This window comes from Arvicola amphibius, chromosome 3 (genome assembly GCF_903992535.2).
Source record: "Arvicola amphibius chromosome 3, mArvAmp1.2, whole genome shotgun sequence".
NCBI classification, from domain to species: domain Eukaryota; kingdom Metazoa; phylum Chordata; class Mammalia; order Rodentia; family Cricetidae; genus Arvicola; species Arvicola amphibius.
This window is the reverse complement of record NC_052049.1, coordinates 156,941,723-156,955,024: the sequence shown is the minus strand read 5'-3', so window position 1 is coordinate 156,955,024 and position 13,302 is coordinate 156,941,723. Positions and strand designations below refer to the sequence as shown.

The 13,302-nt window shown below is 44.6% G+C and overlaps 1 long non-coding RNA gene across 1 annotated transcript; it reads left to right on the top strand.

Annotated features, from left to right (window-relative positions):
- Nucleotides 1-608: 608 nt before the first annotated feature.
- Nucleotides 609-3,154, top strand: LOC119809847. Its single transcript, XR_005284678.1, has 2 exons — nt 609-774; nt 1,685-3,154. It is a non-coding gene; the product is annotated as an uncharacterized LOC119809847 (long non-coding RNA).
- Nucleotides 3,155-13,302: the final 10,148 nt, after the last annotated feature.

Here is a 13,302-nt window from a genome sequence, read left to right as displayed (position 1 = left end):
CTCTAGCTGACCCACAAGGGACTTTTGTGTGAATTGGAAAAGGTTGCCTTTAGGTGTGTGTGGCACTGTGCATGGACAAACAGCTTGGCAAATGAAGAATTGGCTGGATTTCAGTTCCTTCTTGACCTTTGGGCTGAGCGTCTGTGTGGTAAACAACCTGAACCACTGTACATGATAACCCTGAGAGGAGAACAACTTTAAGGCTTGGGACCTTTCTCCATGTCTTGTTAATTGGACCCTGTGCTGGTTAGTTTTTGTCAACTTGGTACAAACTGGGGTCATCTGGAAAGACGAAACCTGTTGCGGGATGGCCTCCATCAGTTTGGCCTGTGGGGCATTTTTGTGGTTAATGATTGACATGGGAAGGCCCACCGCACCCTGAGCAGTAGGAGCCCTGAACTGGTGGGTCTGGCTAGTATATGAGAGACCTCGGGGAACAAGCCAGTAAACAGTTTATTTCTCCGTGGCCTGGACTCATGTTCCCGCCTCTGCTCCTGCTTGAATTCCTATGCTGACTTCCCTTGCTGACAGGTGTCACCTCAAGTGTGTGTCAAATAAGTTCTCCCTTCACCTTTGTGGTTTTGGGTCAGACTGTTTTATCATAGCAATAGAAACCAAACCAGGACTGAGCGTCTCTGCAGGGCCTTGCTGTAGCCCGTCATTTTTTTCTCTTACCCATGCCAGAGTCAGCTCAACCCTCTTTTGAACGGCAGGGGCAAAGTGGCTCAAGAGACAGCTACATTCATCAGGTGACTGGTGTGGACCAGCTAGCAGGTGAGACACTTGGTGTACAGTGACAAGTGTGACTTAGTCCTTTTGGTCTCCTTTAGGTCTAAGGCAGAGGAGAGGATCCTGGGCTATATGGAATACCATGATTCTACTTCCAGACCTATGGATGGGGGCAACTGTGAAGATAAGCAGGGATCCCCACGACACAGGAGGGTCCGACTCAGGAGAAGGGAAGCGGGGGCTGTTTTCTGGGGGCAGAGCTGAGTGGCTTGCTGTTGCAGACTGGGGAGGGAAGCTGTGAAGTGGTAGTTTGTTCGGGCAGAGAAGACTGGCAGGAGAGAAGTGGAGAGGAGGTCTTCACCTGGTGATGGTGGCAGAAGAGATGGTTGCAGAGGCCTGTGACAAAGGCTTTTCAACATGTCCCCAACTGTCCCCTCAGGAGCCCACTCTGGCTGTAAGCCAAAAGATGGGCTTGATAGCTGAGCAGTCTGGCCCAAGCCCCGGAGGGGCAGGTGGCAGTGAGGTCTGCTCTGTGGGAGGGCGGCTGTGAGGATCCTGGAGCCTGCACAGGCTGTTTCTAACACTCGGCCCACACAGCACCAGACACACACTTGTACACGCGCAGCCTTGCCACTTGCAGTGTGTACTCTTCAGATGGTACCGCCCAGCTCTGGGCGTTAGAGGAAAGGAATGGCTCGCTGCATATCCCGGTAGGTGCAGGGCATTGTCCAAGGTCCACCTGCCCCCTGCTGTCTCTACTCAGACCTCTTCAGAGTTCTCTGTGCCCACTCCTCCACCAGGTTGCCGGGACAGCTGGATCCTAGTTGGCTGCTCTTGGTGTCTCTCCAGTATTCAGTTTCACCAGCAGGGCACAGGGCTGGATTCCAAGGGTGGAGATGATCAGCTTTTAAAGTCTAGTCTCAGAAAACCCAGGAGAGTACTTGGATTTTTCTAGGTCCATGCAGAACTCATGACCAGGCAAGTTCAAGGCCAGCTCAGAAGCAAGGAAAAGAAGCATCTGCCACTAGGTCCTCAGTTGGTGGCATCGTTTGGGAAGGTGATGAGACTTGGCAGATGTGGGATCTTGTAGAGGAAGTGTGTCACTGAGGGTAGCCTTTCGGAGTTTATAGCCTTGTCCCACTTCCGGCTCCTTCTCTCTGCTTTCTCCGTGTGATTGAAGATGTAACCTTTCAGCTTCCTGCTCTGGCTGCCAGCTGCCATGCCTACCCTGCTGTTACAGACGATCCCTCTGGAACCATAATCCACAACAACCTCTTTCTTCTGTAAGGCCCCTTTGTTCATGGTGTTTTAGCTCAGCAACAAAAAGTAACTAATACAGTTGGTGGTGACTTTATTTGGAGACAAGGCTCCAAACACAGAACTGGGGAGCTGCAGAATAGGGGCTCGAGATCAAGCCCATCTAATTCCAAGTCCATACATTCAATTCGGACCCTTTCCTTAAGATCAGAGCAGTACATCCCCTTCCACAGCTTACCCTAGGTCTTCTCAGAAGCAGGAGACCAGTCTGAGTACAAGTGGCTTTATTGGCAAGGTCATTCTCTGCTTGGACTTCGAGCTGTCCCTAACTTTCCCATCCAATAGTGTTTCTGGCTGCAAAGAGCTGTTATTACAACTTGTGGTAGTAATTTCAATGCTTGGGAGATGAAGGCGAGAGGATCACACTTCCAATCTAGCCTGGGCTACAGAGCAAGACTTTGTTCCCAAAATCAGCACCCCGCTTCACATGTGTGCACATGTGCACACATTGCTCCTCTCCCATTTGTGGTAGAGTTTATTTTGGTAGTTGCAAAGAACCATATGGCCTAGTCTTTGTTCCCTGTGTAGGTTCCTCCCATGCTGACTAGAGAATCGCCCCAGATTTGCTCAAGTAAAGGGGCTATTAGTAAACTTAGGCAGGCAGAGGCTTAGTGAGGACTTGCTAGTGTATCCTTTCTCTTGTAGCCCAAATGCCACATCGTCAGGAAGCCCAGACCATCTCCCAAATAACACATTTTTTATTTATTAATAAAATAAATATCCAGATGAGAACTATCCAGAAAGTTTACAAGAAGCCTCAAGTGCAGGCCATCTCTTGGCTCTTGGCAACTGGTGTGCGCTGGAAGACTCACCTCATCCAGAGATTGTGTTAGGGAGAAGACATTTGGGAGGTTGCTTCATAAGTTCCTTTATTGAGTGTGGGCAAAAGTCATTACTGAATCACAGTGTCATGCCTGGGCCATGAGCTTTGTACCAGACAATGTTTATGTAGCAAAACTGTGGAGAAAAGGAGCTCAATCACCATAAAAATAAGTGAAGTCACTAAAATTTGTTCCCATTCAAATAAACATCATCACGTAAATAAGTCCCCAAACTAATGAATGCTTCAAATTCCAATTTTCTTAATAAAGTTGAATTTTCCGCCAATTTTATTGGTTAATTTCTCTTGCAAAGCTACTTGTTTCTATACTTTTTCTCCTTGGATCATAAAATAAATGTCAGTTTCAAAAGTTAGATGGTGAATATTCATTTTCCCCCCAAACTATTGTGGGTAGGAGACTTTCTCCTGATTTAGAAGGGTAAAACTAACATTCCAATATGAAGTACACATAACGGAAAAAAATTGAAAAGTATTACGGTGCTGTCTCTTCCAAATTCCGGTGTGGAAGGCTCCGGCCTCTCCTCGCCCCCTCCCCCCACCGAGGACACCACGCGAATGCGTTTCAGGAGCACTGTTGATTTCATTTGTGGGTCTTCTTGTGTGTGGTGTCTGGAACTGTTAGAGCACTGCATTTGCGAGTCTTGCTGCTTCTCACTTCTCTTCCCTTAGCATGGCTCGCTGGAGCTCTGTCCACGTCACTTCCCCAAGTGTCTGCTGCATTGATGCTAACTGTGCGCTGAACACCACAGAGCCTGCCTGTCATATTTCCTATTTTAATCCACGCAGTTGGCCTGAGAACCCTGGCTCCTTTCAGCAGCACAGTACTCAGCGTCTGCCTCCCTGTTCCCTTACAGACCCAATTCAACCGATGTTCTTGCATTTTATCCACAGCCATGTGCAAATTCATGTGCCTTTATTGGGAGAAACACCCAGTGTGCACATGGATCTATAACGCTGAATTTAGGTTTTCTATTTCCTCTCTTCATTTGTAATGAAAATGCCTGCAAAGATCAAACTGCTAACACTGTAGCTTTGAAAACAAACGGAGTCCTTGTAGAAATCAATTGCTTCCTAATTAATTAGTAATACCCCGTGAAGGAAAAATAAAAAAGTTAAGTAATTTGTTCAAAGTGAAGGCACTCTCGTGGTGAAACCTCCCTTGGTTTGTACAGCTAGTTTATTTATTACCCACGTTCACCGTTGTACAGATCATTTAGATAGAAAACTAATAAGGAACAGAACGAGCTGCCTTTTAAATTCAGTGAACTGAACAGGTATTTGTAGGATGTTCCGTCCACCAGCAACAGAGCACACATTCTTCTCAAATGTGTAGAGAATGCTGTTCACTATGGATCATATATTAGGCCACGAAATAAGTATTAATAAATGTAGAAAAGCTAAAATCACATCAAGTATTTTTTGATCACATAGTATGGAAGTGGAAGTCAATAATAGGGGGGAGGAGAAATATGAAAATTAATAAAATTAACCAACATGTTTCTGAACGACTGATATGCCAAAGAGGAAATTGAAAAATCAGTTTGGAAAATGTGTTAGTCCGGATGTGATGGCACACACTTGCAGTCTTAGCTTGCTGGAAACTGAGGCCGAGAGATTACGAGTTTGAAGCCATCCCGGTTGGCCAAGCAAGAACTTGTCTCAAAAACCAAAACAAAGCAAAATAACAACAATAAAATCAAACAAACAAAAAAACCCAGAACAAATCTTGACCAAAGATGGAAGTATAAGTTACTCAAATAATACCAGGAAGAGGAGACATTGAAAAGGATGTCACAGAAATGTAAAGAACTGTAAGAGACCGCTGTGAACAGTTATTCACCTACTCAGAGAACTGGATGAATTACTAGAGTCATGCAGTCTACCAAGACTAAACCAGAGGGAAGAGAAAAGTTGTACAGACCAATGACAAGGACGGACACCACACAGAAACCTAAAGTCAACAACTCTGATGAGCATAAATGAACAATTTTCCACAAAACACTAGCAAAGTGAATTCAACTCCCTGTTACAAAAACCGTTCATCATGATCAAATAGGATTCATCCCAGGAATATTAAGAGTATGCAGCAGCCATGAATGAATAAATGTGGTACATGATAAAAGCAAAATGGTCACAATTTACATTGTTGCTTTAATAGTTGCATAAAAAGAATTTGACAAAAATTGACATTAGTTCTTGATAAAAATCTCTCAACAAAAAAGCAGGCCAGGGATGTGCTTGGCTAGCACGAACAGAGCCTGGAGTTCCATCTCTAGCACTGTATAAGGCAAGCATGATAGTACATGCCTGTGATCCCAAGGTGGCAACATTATGAGTTCAAGTCCCTGCCTTGCATGAAACCTTATCAAAATAAATATAAAGCAATTTAAAAAAAGGTCTAGAAGGTCACATGTGACAAGCCGTAGCTAACATTATCGAATGATTTGAAAACGTTTTCTCTAGGGTTAGGAACAACACGAAGATGGTTCCTACCACTGTTTCAAGTCAATAGTGTCCTAGACATTAGAGCCAGAGCAACCAGGCAAGAAAAAAAGAAAAGGCATCTACATGGGAAAAGAAAAAGTTGCTCAGTTACTCACATGTGATTTTGTTTTCAGAAAACTTTAAAGACTCCAACAAAACACTCTTAGGACTGACAAATAAATTCAGCTAAGTTCAGGCTACAACAGCAACAAAATCAAGACTGGGGCTGGGGAGAAGGCACAGTTGGTTGAGTATTTGCTGTGTAAGTTTAGAGACCTGGGCTTGGTTTTGTGTATCTAGAACCCCAGTGCTGGGATCAGGCGGAGATAGGGAGATAGACACATTATTGTGACTTCCTTACATCTAGCCTAGTTCTTTGTCCTAGCCTAACAAGGATCTCCAGGCTTAGTGATTGTGGTGTGTGTGTGTGTGTGTGTGTGTGTGTGTGTGTGTGTGTGAGAGAGAGAGAGAGAGAGAGAGAGAGAGAGAAAGAGAAATGGAGGATGAAAATGTCCAAATTAATTATATACATGTATAAAATTGTCAAATCAAATAACTAAGGTGGAGAAGTGATTGAGGAAAAGATTTCAATGCCAACCTCTGGCTTCACACATCCCCCACAGATAATCATACCTGTACACATGCATGCATGGGTACACCCTTGCGTACACAAACTTTATAGCGTGTCTAAACACCAAAAATACAGTGTTTGATAAGGAAATTAAGGAAACAATTCCATCAACAACATAAAAAGAGAAAATACTTAGAGGTGAATTATCAGGCCTCTGAAATCTCTAAAACCTTGATGAAAGATACCAAAGAAGATGAGAATGAAGGGACATGAAACCTGTGCTCACAGTTTGGAAGGATTAATATTGTCAGAATAGTTAAGCTACACAGGGCATCCTCTGAGCTGACATGATTTTATCAGAGCATCAATGGCATTCTCCACAGAAAGAGAAAAGACAATCCTAAAATCTACGTGGAATCAGAAAGATTCTGAGAAATGGAAGCAAATTTGAGCAGAAAGAACAAGTTTTACATCACCCTCTCTGATCTCAAAATGTATAATGAAGTAATTAAGTCAAAGCAACATAGGCCTGGCATAATAACAGAATTAGTGACCAATGGAACAGGATAGAAAGCCCAGTGGAACAGGAAAGAAGTACCAGGAAAAATCCATATATTTATGATTGATTAATTTTATGTGTATAGTGCTTTGCCTGCGTGTATTTCTGTGCACCACATGAATGCCTGGTGCCCATGAAGGCCAGAAGAAGGTGTGTTGGATCCCCTGGAACTGTAGTTATGGATGGTTGTGAGTTGCCACTAGGGTACTGGAAACTGAACCTAGGTCTTTTGGAAGAGTGACGAGTGCAATTCAGATCCATGGCTGATTAGTTTTGAACAGACATGCCAAGAACACTCAACGAAGAAAGGACAGTCTCTTCAATAAGGGGTATTGGGGAAAATGAATCTCCATATACAGAAGAATGAAATTGGACCTTGATAATTTCATACTGTATAAAAAAATAGACCCAAAGTAGATGAAAGGTTAAATGTAACCTGGAGCTGCAAAGCAACTGGAAGAAAACAGAAATGTCCCTGATAATGGTCTAGGTGAGCTGACCTTGGTTCGAACTCTAAAAACACAGACAACGAAAGCAAAAGTAGACAAATGGGGTTGCATTTCTGAACAGCAAAGAAAGTAAGCACTAAAGAGAAGATATACCCAAGGATTGGGAGGAAATATTTATAAGTATACAGCTAATAAAGGTTTGTAAGTCATAAGGTTATGATATGAGACCAGTACCCCAAATATCTAAGAGAGTAAGGCAAGTTCACACCAGGTAAATGACCTGACTGAAAAACAGGCAAAGGTCCTGACAGATGCTTTTCAGAAGAGATAGGAATGGGCATCAGGTTCCCAAGAAAAATGTTCAACATCTCTGATCAGCAGGGCGTGGCAGTGAAAGCCATCGGGAGAAATCACACCCCACCATTAGAAAAGATGTCCTTTAGAAGAGGGACAGTTCCAAGTGTTGGCTGGAGTTTGGAGAAGGGTCACTCCTTCTGCAATGAATGTAATGTAAAGCAGAGCAGCCACATTGGGAACTGGTGTGAAAGGTTCTCGAAAAACTAAAGGTAGAATTGAAATAGGACTTAGAAGCCCGGCGTCTGATTATATGGTACCAGGAATCGAAATGGGTACACTGAAGGGATAGCTGCATCCCTGGGTTTATCCCAGCAGTGTTCATACCAACCAAGATAAGAAAAGAATGTATGTATCTAACAGGGGTCAAGTGGATTGTGAACATGTGGTCTAAGCATCCAGGGAAGCAGAAGGACATTCTGTCATTTGTGGTAGCATGAGGGAAGGTGGGAGGTGCACTAAGTGGAATAAGCCAGGTACAGACAGACAAATACTGTGTGACGTCACCCAGGGAACCTAAAAAAGTCAACCTAAAAGATAGATAGCAGGAAGTATAAGTTTGTGGGGGAGGAGGAGGGATGGAGGCAAGGAAATGATCATCAAAGGGAACAAATTTTCAATATGAAGCGAGAAATAAGTTTGAGAAACATCTTGCGTGCTTGGTGAATGCAATTAACGTGATGTATTGTGTATTTCGAAATTGCTAAAAGATGACTAGATTTTTTTTTTTAACATCCTCACCACAGAAAAGGATAAGTTGGTAAGGTAATTGATGTGTTAATTAGCTTGTTTGAATCTTTTTTACAATTGATAAAAACATTACATTGTATTCCATAAATATGCATAATTATTGTCAATTATAAAACAAATTAATTTAAGAATCAGGCATTTTGTATCTACAAACTCATCATACAAAAACCTTAAAGGTAAAACAAAACTGGGAAAATATTTATAGTAGACATGGCAAGTTATTAAAAGTGTTAATTATTAAGACTTGCCACAGATCAATAATGACAAAGGTAAAAAGCTGGGCTGGGGACCTGGCTCCATGTTCTGGCTACCATGCTTGTGCAAGCATGAAGACCTTTAAACTTCAGCACCCAACTGAAAAAGCCTGGCATGGTGGTATGCACTGGAGAGGGGGCAGTCTCTGGATCTCACTGGCCAGCTAGTTCAACCTAATTGACCAAGTTCTAGTGAGAGATCCTATGTCAAAAACACAAGGTGGCCAGTTCATTTGAAATGACCTCTGGCCTCCACAAGCATGTGTGCAAACACTCACGTGCATCTGAACACACGTGAACACATCTCCTCTCATAAAAGATGAAACTAAGAAAGCTAGAAAGGGCATCATCAGAAGAATGCTTCCAGCCACCTCTGGATTTCAACTCCTACAGGGTCAGCGCCTGGCTCTGATAGATCTTTTAAGCATTTTAGATAGGGCTTTGTTTAGCCTAGGTACAGCTACTTTGCTGATGCTCCTGCCTGAAAATACACAGGCAGGTATGGTGTTCTGAATGACATGACCTCACCGGGAGGGACCTATGTCACGGGACAGTGTGATGATGGCTATTCTTGGTCGTCCACTTGACTCTGTCTAGAATGAACTCCAACTCAAGTGGCTGGATACATCTGCAGAGGACTTCATTGAGTTATTTGAGGTGCGAAGACTCACCCTAAATCTGGATCTCTTGAGGTGGGAAGATTCACCTTAAATCTGGGTCACGCTTTCTGGTGGCAGGCACTGTGAAGGACATGGAAGCAGGAAGTGCTTGCTCTTTGCCCGCTTGCTCATTGTCAAGTTCATTAGGTCACTGGGATTAGAGCCTACTTCTTTTAGGATTCTGGCAAATACTGAAAACTAGCTGAGAAATCCAGCCTATTGGATGAAATAACTTCTGGATTCTTGGATTTTCCATTGGAAGGCAGGCATTGTTGGAATAGCTGGACCATAACCTGCATGGCACTCTAATAAACCTCATTTTCATATAGATCATTCTATCAGTTCTGGTCCTCTAGAGGGAACCCTGACTAACACAGACACAGGAAGGGCTACAAGGGCCTCAAGCAATAAGTGGACTGGCAACTAGAGCTCACAGGTCTAAGAAGGAGGGCCGGGGGTGGAGGAATCTTAGTTTACTTCCAATCCCCATGGCTCCCTGTGACACTGAAGAAAGGCAGTTTGCTTGTCCTGAACCCTTGGGTTCTATTTGACTTGAGGGCCTATCTGCAGATGGGGAGGCTCCTCCAGGGGATGCAAGGGAGAGAGGCCCTGAACTCAGTACTACACTGGCCCCTCACACCCATCCAGACACTGACAGTCTCTGCTCTAGCATATGAGAGGGACTCTCTCAGGGTCAGAGAGACAGAGTGCCTTATGTAGAAGATGGTCTTAGGAGACATATAGTGACGGGGGGCAAGAGAAGGTATTAATGGGCGGGTGCCTATGGTGGGGAACTAGGTTGCTGGGTTGTGCTTTAGAGCTACCTGGTGGAAGACTGGCAATTTGGGGCATGGGTGTATGATTTCTTGCTTTCCCCAAGGGGGTCAACGCTGTGAACCTGTGCTTGTACTGAGTGTGAACCACGTGTTCCCTGGAGGCTGGAGGAAGGCCCAGGCAGGCAGCTGTGGCTATCACAGTGAGGATCGGCCGTATAAGCACAGCACCATAGCCTGTGCTCCATGACTGGGAAGGGCTGTACCTTTGACCCAGATCGTAATGCCTAATGAATAGATTTAATATGATCCAGGAGTATGCTCCTTAATGACTTTACCCGCCATCTATCTCCTGGATTGCTTCCCTGCCTTCTGCTCAGCCTCATGTACATTAGACCCTAGGAATGAGCCTCCTAACAATGCAAGAAAATCAATATTTGACTCCCCCATGCCCAAAATGTGGCACCTGGTCAATAGAAAAACCTGTAAGTGGAAGTTCTGTAAAAGGAAGAGGGGCTCCTTGCACAGAGTGGTCCCAACGTTCATGGACTGATGAGACCCTCATGCTGTGGAGAGGCTGGAGCGCTGCAGGACCACAGCCTCGGTACGGTTTGTCTTGAGCCATCTTTAGCACCCGTAGTCACTACCCCTTGCTTACCTTCGCGTCTGACCTAATAGTCTTGTGACAAACAGGTGAAACCTGTCAGGATTTGTTGGCAGATCTCTGGCTTCCACAAAGCAGAGGCCACAGTGTGGTGAGAGCAGAGCTGGCCCCGTGAAGAGATCCCTGCGGTGCCCTAACCCGCCTAGCTACCGTTTCCACCAGAATACTGGAAAAGCATACCGATGTGTGACAGTCTGTTCTGTTACTCTGAAAGCCTCACGAGGGTCTTCGAGGTGGCTCAGTGAGGAAAGACACTTGCTGATAAGCCTGGCCGCCCCAGTTCCTTCTCTGAGGCCCACAAGGCGGATCAAGAGTACCAACTGCAAGCTGTCCTCTGACCTCCATGTGTGTGCCAAAGCTCAGTATGGGTGCTCCCTACATTGTTACGCAATACATAAATGTAATACAAATTCAAAAGCTTCATGAAATGGCTGCCATATCGAAACATGGAATTTTGGGTGACCTGAATCTGTGCTCCTGCACCCATGGTCGTTGATATTTGGCTTGGGACTAAACTGTTTCCTAAGCCCTTGAGGTGAGAATTATGTATGGGGAAGACGCCACAGAGCCTTGTTTTTTTTTTTTTATTAATTTTTGATTTTTATTTATTTATTTTAAGTGATGCTGAGTCTATCTGGTTAATTCAAGCCTAAATTTGTCAATAACATTCCACTTGCCTCGTGTTTGAAATTGATTTCCTCTCTGATTCCCCGCCCCCCCCCCCCCCCCCAGATCAACACTGCTATTTCTCTTGCTTTTGAGGCTGAGTCCCTGGATCCTGTTCTCTCCACTGCCACCAACTCTCTGATCTTGGAGCTGCAGCCTTTGCCTCAGGTGGTGTGAGTCACTGGTGGACTGCCCGAGGTGATGAGTGTCATCCCTGGATTTCCCTGCCTTTCACAGTGATTGTCCCTTGCCCTCTCCCCCCTCCCTGCCCTACAGTCCTTAGGGAGGGTAACTGGGAAGGAATGGGCCAAACTGAATTTCCAGGTCCAATGGCATCCTCACTCATGGCTGATGGGGCCTCATGTGCAAACGCCACGTTTTACGCCCTGATTTCTACACAGTACGCTGTACCTAAACTAAAACAAGAACTTTGGGGAAAAAGTGACCGGGGAAGATACCCCAGTAAGCAAAGTGCTGGCCTTACCATGTAGAAACCTGAATTTGATCTCCACAACGCATGCAGAGAAAGCTGCCTGTGGTGGCCACATGTGTATTCCCAAAGGTGGGACAGTGAAAGGAAACAGAATCTCGGGGCTCACTGGCCAGCCGGCCTGCCAGCCTAGCCTATTCGAAGAATTCTAGGCCAGTGAGAGACCCTGCACTAATAAAACAGTGCCTGGCACCAGTAATACACTTAACGTTATCCTCTGCCCCCCTCCACGTGCAACCCCCAACATGAACACACACGCACACTCACAGGCACGCACACGCACACTCAGTCCACGAAGAACATGGCTTCCCACACTCAATTGCAGTCCCAGCCAAATCATCACCAAGTGGATTAGAATAACACCAACTTTTGCTACCATGGCAACTGCTGTTGGTTGCGCAACTGCTGACTTTTGAAGCTACTTAAAAATGTGCAAACCGTTTTGCATAAAGTGGCTTTACATCACTGAGAGCAGTGGCTTCCATTTCCTCTCAAGACTTCTCCTTAGGAAAATTTACCTCTTTTCTCCCTTAGAAACATTTCATAATTTCTATTTTCAAAGGATTATTTAAAAATAAAATTCACCAAATTAGTTTCCTTATGCTCATGGAGGAGCAAATATAAATTAAAAATGAGAAACTTAATTTTTTTTCATTGAAATAAGAGACTTCTGGGGACCTTTCTTCAGAGCATTTGCGTTAGAAACCATGGACTTTTAGGTTCTTGTCTGTTTCTTTGAAATGCATGTAAATCTTTTTTAAAACATTAAAATATCCCTTTGCCAGCTCTGTGACCCAAAGACCCATTAAGGATTGGGGTCATCTCTTTGAAATGTAATTATCAAATAAGACAGTGTCCTAGAGGAGCCACCAATCCCTCAAACTCCCATCTTGCCTCACAAACTTGATGACTTGAGTTTGAATTCTCATAACCCACATAAAGCCTGACATGTAAAGAGGGCCTGTATCCTCAATGCTCCCACTGCAGAGGCAGAATGGGAGGTAGAGACAGGACCACCCCGGAAACTGGCAGGTGAGCTAGTCTGGAGTATACAGTGGTCAAACAACAAAGAGACCCTGTCTCAATCAAGGTGGAAGGTGAGTGGACATTTAAGGTTGGCCTCTGATGTCACACAGTATCAGTTGACCTGATAGCACAGGTGTATTGACAGTCATACTCATGTGTGTGTACACACATGCATGTACACACAAAGACCTCCCTCTCCTCACACAGGAATTTATTTTGTCTTTGGATAGAGTCAGTTAAACACACACACACACACACACACACACACACACACACACACACACACACACACACAAATCTTCCCTCCCCTCATACAGGAGTTTATTCTGTCTTTGGGTAGAGCCAATTATCAAACATTGTCAAGTGGGTGTAAGATGAACTTTGACAACCCCTGCTGTTCGACCCTCTCGAGATTGAATGCTGGTTACTGATGACCTTGAAGGCATGAGTATCCTGGAATGGGCCTGCTTTCCTGAAGGAAAGGGGTGAGACTCCCTCTGGCCTTTGTTGTCTCTTAGACAGCCCCCTGAGAGGCATCACAGTCCAGCTTGTTGCTTGCTCGATAGTCCTTTTCCCTCTTCCTCTACCTTTGGGGAGAGGTTTCTATGCTGGGAGATTTTGTTTTAATTGTATTCACCCAACACTCACCAGAACCAAACATTTTAAAACAGTGCTGCTAAACACTCTCATAATGAGCTTCAGTGAAAAAGTCCTGG